Here is an 11,526-nt window from a genome sequence, read left to right as displayed (position 1 = left end):
CCATACATCCTCTGATAGGTCTGTAGTAGAGGGCTGCATTGGGATTGGGTCCCGCGGGACCAAACCCAAATCTCGCGGGATTGGGCGGTTTGAATTGTGCTGCGGGCAGCAAAAAAAAACCCCGCGGGATCAGTGTTGCCATGAATATCTCATGAATATATATTAGCGGACTTTTAACCGAACAGGATTTGTGAAAATATATTTAATTATTAAGTTGCACATAACACAAAAGAGGAATGCATGAAAAGATGAGGCTGCAGGAGGGACATGAATCTCTTTAATAATATCAATACTGGGGTGGGGGGCTTGTCGGCCCTGTCCTGTGGGGGGGGCGTTCTGGGGGGGAGGGGGGGCCACTATTGGTACGGGACCTTTGGGGGTTGACGGGTCAGAGTCTCCGCTGAGGCAATCGGCGTTTGACCCGGCCGGTTGGCTGCCTCGGTCCCATCCAGGCCTGACCAGAGCTCTTCTGGGGCCGGAGCTTGGGGCTGGGGGCCTGGGGTGTCGGCGCCTCCGGGGATGGGGTCCCTGGGCTGGGGGGACCTGGCCCCTATGCTGGGGAGGGCCGGGGGACGGCTGTTTGACCACCGGGGGACAGTCTACAAGCTGTCCCCAACCTACCCCCTTCCTCATATAACCTCATATCAGGGTGAAGGGGTGGGGGGTTTAGCTTGCAATGCGCCTTGGGGGGGGAGCTACTTGGCTGTGGCCCCCCTCCCATGGTTGCCGTATGGAGTGGGCCCCCCCTCTTTTGGTTTTATTCTCCCCTTAGACATGTAGAGCCCTTGCAGCAGATGTCCTCCTAGCACCCTATCCGCCAATTTTAACCGCACCTTAGACATTTAGGGCTCCTTGGTGGGGAGGGTGAGGGGACATCACTGTGAGTAATCAGGAGATGTCCCCTCAGTGCCCTACCCGCCAATTTTAACTGCGCCCCCCTTAGTACACACACCCCTCCCCCCTCAAAATATACATTCCAACATAAACACACACACATGCACACACAACACACACACCCTTACAAACACACATACACGCACACACATTTTGCAAGGAAGGTGGGACCTAGGACCCCTACCCCTTCCCTGGTGGGTGTTACGGGGCCCATGGAAACGGCTGCCGTGTCCCCTGGGTGCCGGTTTCCTGGGCCCGGCGGTGCTCTCTCGCGGGGAGGTGGTTCACATTACACCTGAGCCGGGGGTGTCCGTGTCCCTGGGGGGTGGGTTCTGGTCCTTGCCCCTGAGTTCTGGGCCCCACCAAATTTCCAACTGTGGCCGAGACTGGTCGGGTCATGTTTACAACACCCCTTGTGGGCCCCCTTTTTTCCCCGGGGGGCTCCCCTCCCGGGCAGGGGCAGCTGGCCCATGCCTTGCTCCTTCCTGGACCAACCGTGGGCCGGGTGGGTGGCTGCCTGGAATGCAGAGCGGGTGTCCTTTGGGGGGTCCTGGCTCGTACCTGGGGTTGGGGCGGGGGAATGCCCAGAACTCCTGGGTGGTGATGGGGTGCTCGTCTGGGGCTGTGGGCACCCTTCTCGGGTTGAACCCGGCATTGGGCTCTTCCGGCACGGCGGGGGGGCTACTCTCCTGGTTGGGCTGGGGGGATGGCTGGGCACTCTCCTTCCTTCTTTTCACATTCCACCATCCATTTTAGAAGAACATAAACACTCACCTGAGCACAGGTGTTAGCTCACCTTTGCACTAATAGTTTGCATGATTGAATTAATGAAATATCTCACACTAGTTGGTTTAAAGGCATAAGTTTGTGTGTGTCACACTGTTTTGTGTACATGTTGACATGTGGACATTTTTGCAGCTAGCAGGTATGTTGATAACATTTGACTGTGTGTGCGGACAGGGCCCGCCCCTTTTGTACTACATTTGAACCTTACCGTAATGATAAACAACCAGTAAACTTGCTGCTCTATGCTGCTTCATGGTCTTACCCCCCCCCCCCTCCTACTATCACCCTCCTACCCCCCCTCTCTCTAACACCCCTCTCTCTTCTTCCCTCCTTTCCTTTTCTGTCCGGTCCAACACCAAAGATTTTCATACATGATTGAAATGAATAAAGTTTGGCCTCTTGTCTGAAGATTAACAACCCCTGTTGTTTAAGTAAAATATGTCCAACACAAGAGGCCCTCAGTTTTCATCTGCCTGCCCAGCTGTTGGACAGGACAAGTTAAAACAATAATAATAATAATGATGATAATATCAATACGTGTTTTTTTCCTGCGGGGCGGGAGACGATACAAAATCAATGCATCTCTATCACTGTAAGGGAATAAATTCTCATAGTTTTGCGGGTGCGGGTGGGAGTGGACATACATATTGCGGGTGCAGGCGGGGGTGTAACGCATATGTTGGGGGAGCGGGCGGGATTGGTCAGAAATTCGGCGGGCGCGAGCGGGATGAAGAAAATAGTCCCGCCCAGGGCTGTAGTATGTAGACAAATAGTCTTCCCACTTTCTTTTGGTATGAGTCAGTGGTTCTGTGTTGGATGAGTTGATTGCTGCATAGATTTAGCTGATGAGTCCTTTTGATTGTGGATTAAAGGTCAAGATGTTTTCAAGATGCGAGTCTGGTGGTCGTGAGGGGAAATGGGTGAATGTTGTAGATAGAAAACTTCGAAGTTGAAGGTATCTGAAGAAGTGGACATCGGGAATTCTGAATTCACTTTTTAGTCTATGAAATGAAACAAGCTGGTTTAGCTAATGCTGGTTTGCGGAACCTTCCGACCATGAAACCAGGGTTCGAATCCGGGCTGCTCCTTGTTCTCTTCTCTACTTCTGTGTGCCGGTCCCAAGCCCGGTTTAATTGAGAGGGTTGAGTCAGGAAGGGCATCCGGCGTAAAATATCGCCAAGTTAACCATGCGACTAGTCCTCGAATGTGAGGATGATTCGCTGTGGCGACCCCTGATGGGACAAGCCGAAAGGGAAAGAAGAGTCTCTGAAATGAAAGAAATTGACCTTCGGTGAACAGATCCTTCAGGGTTCTCAGACCATTTGCGGACCAATATCTAAAAGAGTTATCTGTTATAAAAGGAATAAACATAGTATTTTTCACAACTGGGGCATATATTGACATATTTTTAAGGCGCAGGCTTTAAGTGAATGTTTAACTACTGGGTTCTGTGAAATTTTGTCGAGAGATTGTGACAGTGGTATTGTTGAACAAAGCAGAGAGTGTAAAGAGGCAGATTGATATGTCATTCGTTCAAGATATAACCATTTAAGATCCTTATAACTTGATGTCTCGAAGCAATAAATCAATGTACAGATATTGGCAGCCCAGTAATAGTATTGGAAATTGGGAAGTGACATTCCCCCATAATCTTTGTGTTATTGTAAAATATTTTTGCGAATGTGTGCAGTCTTTCCATTCCATATAAATGATGAAATCAGTTTGTCTAAGTTAAAAAATAATGTTCTTGTCAAAAATAAAGGTATCGACTGAAAGAGATATAAAAACTAAGGTAGGATGTTCATTTTAACAACATTAATTCTGCCTCCCAAATAAATTGGTAAGGATTGCCAGCATTGCGGGTCTTGTTTTACACTATCTAACAGTGGAATAAAGTTTGTTATGTACATATGTTTATAATTGTTTGTGATCCAAATCCCTAGATATTTGAATTTATGCTGTCTTAATTTAAATGGTGTGGAATTTGACGCATCTTTTAGTGCAACAGGATTTATGGGCATCAGTTCACTTTTGTGCATATTTATTTCGTAACCTGATATTTTTCCAAACTCACGCAAAAGTGTGAGTAAATGAGGAAGGCTGTGTATTGGATCAGATATGTATAGTAGTGTGTCGTCCGCGTACAGAGACACTTTGTGTTCAGAATCTCCTCTCTGAATACCTTTAACAGAATCATCACCTCGAATAGTAATTGCCAGAGGTTCAATGACCAAAGCGAATGATAAAGGTGATAAGGGGCATCCTTGCCTTGTTCCACTTCCCAGCTTAAAAAAAGGTGAAAGGTTATTATTGGTACGAATTGCTGCAACTGGGGAAGAGTAGAGAATATGTTTCCATGAGATAAACCTTGGGCCAAAGCCAAATTTTTTAAAGTGTATAAAAAAGGTAGTCCCACTCTACACGATCGAATGCTTTCCCAGCATCGAGCGAGAGAACTATTTCTGGTGTATTTGGTGAAGAGGGATGATGAAGAATATTTAAGAGTCTTCGAACATTATGAAAAGAATGGCGATCTTTGATAAACATGGTTTGATCGTCAGATACGATAGAGGGCAGAACAGTTTCCAAGCGATGTGCTAGTATCTTAGCAAAGATTTTATTATACATTCAATAACGAGATAGGCCGGTAAGAACTGCACTCTAAGTGGCTTTTACCTTTTTTATGTATTAAAGAGATAACAGCCTGTCTCATAGTTTCTGGGAGAGAACCTGAGAGGGAGGAGTCATCATAGACTGAAAGTAATATGGGGGACAAATTTTTGCAAAGGTTTTGAAAAATTCACTTCAAAATTCACTTGGGAAGCCATCTGGTCCTGGTGATTTCCCGCTTTGCATAGAATTTATGGCCGTCTGAATATCTTCTCTTTTAAAAGGTCTCTCCAGATTTTGAGATACTTCCTCATCTACTCTGGGCAGATTAAGCTTGCTAAAAAACTTGTCAAAAAGTACTTGATCCTTTTTAGAGTCTGAGGTGTATAACTGTGTATAATATGCATGAAACCTTTGATTAATCTCTAAAGGGTCAGTTAACTTCACATTCTGTTCAGTGTTGATGAAGCTGATGGGCGAGTGTTTTACCTATCTTTTCCCCGTGTTCAAATGATTTATATCGACATTTGTTTAAAAGATTTTCAATCTGCAGTGTTGTTGACAGATTATATTCGGCCTGAAGAGCTAGACGCTTTTTAAAAAGGTCAGGTGAAGGGGAGTTAGCTAGCATATCATCTTATTGAAGAATATCATTTTCAATCCTCTTAATCTTCTTAGTTAGAACTCTTTTCATTCTAGCACTATCAGATATGATTTGGCCACTAAGGTATGCTTTTAATGATTCCCAAATTAAGCCCGAGGACATTGCAGGGGTGTTATTACGTGTAATATATTCCTTTATTTCCTTTGAAATAAATTTAACAAATTCTCCATCTGAAAGCATGGTTGACATTTCCTACCTGGACTTGGCATTTTCAATCTCATTAACAATGGTGCATGGTCCAATATAACTATTGCTTGGTATTCACACTTATTGACTAGAGAAAGTAGGTTGCTCTCAAGGAAAAAAATAATCAATTCGTGAGAATTTTTTATGTACTGGTGAGTTGAAAGAGTAACTTCTGCTATTGCGATTCTGGAATCATCAGACGTCAAACATTCCATATGTTTTAAGAAGCTGGTTGATCACCTGTGATGCCTGTGAGGGTTGTGTGGATTTAAGCAAACTACGGTCAAGGGAAGGAGTTAGTACACAACTTGTATCATCTCAGAGAATGAGATGGTGCGAATCTATGTTCGGCATTCGGGAAAAAATTCCAGTGAAAAAAACACCATTGTCCCAATTAGGAGCATATATGTTTGCCAGTATAACAGGAGTATTATTCAGTCTTCCCACTACTATTATATATCTTCCATACGGGTCAGCTTCTACTTTTGTCATGTTAAAATAAATTTATTTTTTAATAAGAATGGCTGTACCCCTGGATTTAGAATGAAAGGTAGAATGAAAAAACTGTCCCACTTTAAGTCTGGAGTGATCAAAGGTGTTTGGATGAGTTTCTTGGATGAAGGCGATGTCAGTATTCAACTGCTCCAATTGTTAGAACTCTAGCATCCAGTTAGCCTTTTAACATTTGACATTCAGATTAAATTTGCCATGTAAAAACACAAAAATAAAAATATTAATTAGAAAAATAAGTAAAAATTAAAAAATGAAATAATAAAAAAGGGAGGAAAAGGTATGGCTCATTCTGATCATAGTTTACCTATTTATTCAGATTACCATCCTTTTGGTAATCATATGGAGTAAAAGTATAATTTGTGTGTGACAGATGAGCATTTCCGTCAGTCTCCCGGTGTGACAAAAACCCAACAATAACAAAGATGGGTAAAAAATTGAGAGAGAAAAGAATACGGAAAAAAAAAAGTCAAAAAAGATCACTCCTCAAAGAATATTTTCCTATTGCACAGAGAAACGTGTGCATGCATCCAGCAAGTATACACAAACAGAGATTAACATCACTTCTCTCAACAGAAGTAGAGGAAAATAAAGCATGTTGTCTGAGATGCTGTCAATTGAACCAACTCTTTGATGAGGAACAACTGCTCTACTTACATGCCACAGACTCTTCCATGTTTCTATTTATGGGTTAAAAGAAACATACTTTCATTTTTTGGGGTTTATGGAAGGGCATTTATATACTTGAATGTAAATATCGCCTTTTTTGTCATTGATTTCTGAAAGTTCAGCTGCTGGATCCTGTCAAAGTTGATATCTATTTAACATTGGGGTTTTCTTTCAAACACATGACACCTGTTAAGAGCTGTCACCTGCTAGTACCAAGGACAATCAAAGTCTTCAAATGATTTCTGTGTTTAGTTGAAAGCCCCTTACTTCTTACAGTTGTTTTTTTCCCGGGACAACCTGACCAATAGGTGAAATCCTGGAGAAGTTTAAAGATTGTACACTGTAAGACTTTCCCTCAGAATCAAGTAGTGAGCTGCATCCGTAAGTCTTCTGCATTTATCCTCTTAAATCGTCTCATACTATAGTTAAATTTGTAGACATGCCATAATTTTTATCAACTGACCTAGGGTAGAGTTATTTTGACAATTGTCATTTTGTTAGCATTCTTTCCTATATTAACTTATTTTAAAGGGCCTAATGTTTCATTACATAGAACCCTTTCTAAAATATTAAAAATAGCTTTTTTTATTTATTCAACTGTTTTCAACGTTGAAATATTTACAAAAGTAAAAATGTATGGGCACCATTTCAACAATTTTAAGCATTACTTTTTCTGTTTCTTTTATTTTTACATTCTTCAAGTTCATCATACCAATTACAACATTTTTTTTCAGAGATATGTTATCGTTTTATAACTAAAGAGAGTTGAAAAAAAGAATTCTTCCCATATCTCAAATTTCTTTTGTAGATTTTTGGTAATCCTGTTTTTGTTGTTATCATGACCTGTAAGACCTAAATTGTTGAAAAAAATTGTAAGGCTTGAAAGTGCTTTAATTGTGGTCACTTTATGTATATTTTTTTAGGTATTAACTTTTCTTATGTAAATGGGTTTTGCAAATCTTTGTGTGTGAACTGCAAATTGGGTTTTAGGTTTAAACTACAAAGTGGTGTTTTTTTAGTTAAATCAGTTGATTGGATGTAGGCCTGCACAATAAATCATAAATGTATTGTTAAAATAACAATAAATGGTAATTGTAGAGGGCTGCATGGTGGCATAGTAGTTAGTGCTCTTGCCTCACAGCAATAAGGCCCCTGGTTCAAGTCCTGTCTGGGAGACTTGAAACTGAATCACCAATGTATCCCCGCTTTCCCGCATGCATTGGTTTTCTCCAGGGACTCCGGCATCCTCCCACCATCCAAAAACATTGGTTGCTCTAAATCGTCCCTAGGTTTGTGTGATTGTGGCCCTGCAACAGACTGGCGACCTGTCCTGGATGTTCTCTGCCTTGGCCCACAAATAGCCAGGAAAGGCTCTGGCTAATCTTGATCATAATTTACAGCGAAAGGGACAAAGCGGTTTTAGAAGATTACTGAATGAATGTCAGTTGTAAATGTGCTTGAAGTATTTTACGAATTAATTAAATCCCTTTATGCATTTGACCTATCAGATTGATCCCTTCACGTCGTTGACCAATCGAATGGAACCCTATCATGTTAAATGCTCGCCTCCTATGTAGACAGTTACGTTTTTAGTTGTTTTGCTATTTGTTCATGTATCACAAGTTATGTTGTCATCGCAATATTTATTACTTATATCGCAAATTGCGAGTTTTCCACAGACCGTGCAGCCCTATTTGGGTGGTTTATAATGGCACTTAGTGTTTTAGCAATTGGAAAAAAAGCTGTAACATATACAATTTACTTATCCTTTGTAATATCAGTTATTCAAAACGGCCAAATTTCACACAAGACAACAGAAACAAAATTCAGGCCAGCTACTAAAAACAAAAGAGGAAAAATCGCAAGAGCTCTTCACATTGGTGTGAGCGACTACTTTACAAAAAAATGAACAAAACACCTATGGCTGAACTCGTTTCAGGTAATGTGACACGAAGTCTCAACAAAAATGTTCTAAAAGTTATTAGTTCGGAGTTTGCCAAAAAAGAACGAATGCATGAGGACATATTTTTAGAACTGTACCTTACTCAAAACATTGTGACACAAAGTACAAAAACTTCCCAGGATACATGCAACATTTTCAAATTAACCCAGTTGGCATTCACATGTACACAGAGACAAGTTTGAACATTGTGGTACAACATTTGCGAAGAAAGACTCCTCTGGCGTTATATCTCGACGCGACAGGCAATGTCACTTCCAAGGTTCCTGGTTAAAAAAACACATTCTCTACTACTCTCTAACTCTTCCTGGAGATGGTGCAGGTACACCCCCACTGCCAGTCTGTGAAATGCTCACAAACGACCATTCAATTCCATCTATAACTTGTTGGCTCATGCAGTTTTTAAAAAAAACTATCACAGTATACAAAATTAACAATTCGGCAAATAGAAACAGATCACAGCTGGGCAATCGTACAAAGCGTTCTGCTGACCTTCAACAGAGAAGACGCTGTGAGGTATCCTAACAGAACTTTTGATATTTGCTTAGGAAAAAAAACTTGGCCCGAAATCAAAGCATTAACAGTTGTCCACATTTGTTCGACACATGTTTTAGTGTCTGTGATGCAGTTGTTTGGAAGGCAAACATCAGACAAAGGCTTGAAAGAGTTTCCAACTTTTGCATTTGCATGCTTGCAAAACTGCACATCACTTTCAGAAGGACTAAAGGTGTTCTACTCGATCTGCAAAGTCCTGAATGGACCACAGTACACATCTGTTGTGAACAATCACCTGAAAACACTGCAGGACATCATACAGAGGAAACCTGAAACGGACATGGATGCTTTCTCTGACATTAAATGCTCTTCAAAAGAGGACGATGATGAGGACAAGCAAAATGTTAAAAACCTCATTCGTGGATCTCCTTTCACGACCTCGTTCAAAACTGTCTTTGACAAAGCGCAAGCAGAACAAACTGGAGAGGATGTTGGACAAGAAGTATTCAAAAACCCTTACTTCTGTCCTCACATTGTGAATGCTCTGTTTAAGAACTACTTAGGGCTTTTCCCATTCTGGAGTGGTTTGATGCTGGGGAATTTACAGAGGTACGTACATCATTCCAAAGAAGAAGAGGATTTGAAACCAACAAGAACAAGAGACACAAATTGCCACGTTGAAAGATGGTTTGGCATTACTAAAAACGTGATTCTAATGAGAAAATTAAAACTCAGACCAGCCGCATTTATCCGAAAAATGCATGTAAACTTTCAAGGAAGGTACAAGGAACACATCATCAACAACAACTTCTCGGAAAAACTTCTGACTGCCAACCAAAATTCAAGAAAGATCATGCAGTCACAGGAAGGGTGGGCAAAAAGTGAAGATAGGCTAAGTGTAAAAAAAAAAATCAAAGTACTTCAATCCCCCAAAGATAATGCCACAACCAAAAGAAAAAACGAAAAGGACAAAAGGACAACCCGATTTGGTTCAAACCAGCACGCAACTAGTACTCCTGTCCAAGAATTAAAAGAAAACCCTAAAGTGAGTAAATTATGATCAGAGAATATTATGTAATTGTTTTTTTTTTAATGATAGAAATGTATGATTAATTGAAAAAACATTGTCTCGTTATTATGTATCATGTGTTTTGGTCTTTCCAAAGATTATCCCACAACCAAAAAGTAACATGGAAAACACCAGCCCATGATGTGGGTCAAACCAGGGTACAACAACGGGATCATGTCAGCATCCATGAGGACAAATCACCAGTAAATCCGGAGGTGAGTACATGAAAGTCTGAAAAGTGTAATGTAAATGTTATAAAAGGACAGATTGAGATGTTTAATTACCTGAAAAGTAGCACTTCATCCCATCACTTTATTTTGATGTCCCAAAGCATGACAAAGTTGCATTAGTCAAAGTTATTCAGTGTTTTAACAAAAGTAAATCCTAATATTTAAAGCAAATATTTTTATTTTATTATTTGGATGTTTACATTTCACAGGTAGAACTACTTTGGGAATGTGAAGAAACAGAGGTTGTTGTTGCAGTCCTCAGAGACACGAATCAAAAACAGAGTTTCACCTTGAGACACAGAGAATATTTGAGTTTGAGACCCGAAGAACTTTTGATTGGAGAGGTGAGTGTTTTCAAAAATGACTTTGTTTACTACACTTAATTGCAGATGGCACATCATTTTGCATGACTTTAATCAATATCTTTAATCATTTCAGTATAATTAAATAATTCACTGAATGCTACTTCAGCCATGTTCTTTAATTGTGTCTGTCATGTTTTTCAATTGAAGGTCATAGAATGCTACATTGGGGCTACTCTAAACGAGCAAGATCTAAATGGAAAAATTTATCAAATGAATCACTACGCCGTGGGAGTGATTTTACATGGGACAAGAGAGGAGGTGGCCAGACAAGGGATAAAAAATGTAACAAAAAACTGATTTTGTCTACATGATTATAGTGTTTTTTTTTTACTTTTTTTGAATTTGGGATTGTAGGCTTGTCATTATCTACCTTATTGTCATTTCCCTCAACTACCGGTATTTCAATTTGTCAGGTCACATTTGACAACTACAACGGAGTTGTTGGCTTTGTCAACATAGGAAATGCACACTGGAAGTTTGTTGTAGGAATGTTTCTATAATATATTTATCATAAGTAAAAACATTTCACTGTTTACAATATTTTAAAGATGTAATTTTTATTTTCACAGTTTTTCCATGCACTGTCTCAAAAAATATTTGTGTTGGATTCCTTGCATGGCTCAAATGAGGAGGAGGACTCAAAGAAAGCTGCCAAAAGATTCATGTAAATTAAAAAAGAAATGTACATGTTTAATTTGTGGTCATATTTGTGTTGCGTAGTTATGTAAGATAATATGTTTTACAGAAATTATTTTTTTATTCTGCAGTGAGTACTTCAAAATGAGGAGAAATCACCTGGGAAAGGATGACTGGGTCAATATGAAATGGCAGCCTGGAGTTGTAACACCCACCTACCAGCAGGACTCCACCAGTTGTGGGGTGTTCGTGATGCTGGTAAGACTTATGTCCTAGTAAGATCAGTCTTAAATATAGCAATAGTTAATATTTCGTGCTATTTTTCCTACAGATGGCAAAGATTTTCATCTCATCTTTCCCAGAAGTCCCACTGACATTGGACATTGAGTCTTCAAAGAAATCCATGAAAATGTTTAGAATAGACATTGCTGAGGACGTCATGAAGGGACCAG

Source organism: Oryzias latipes, chromosome 18 (genome assembly GCF_002234675.1).
Source record: "Oryzias latipes chromosome 18, ASM223467v1".
In the NCBI taxonomy this organism is placed as follows: domain Eukaryota; kingdom Metazoa; phylum Chordata; class Actinopteri; order Beloniformes; family Adrianichthyidae; genus Oryzias; species Oryzias latipes.
This window is presented reverse-complemented; position numbering follows the sequence as displayed.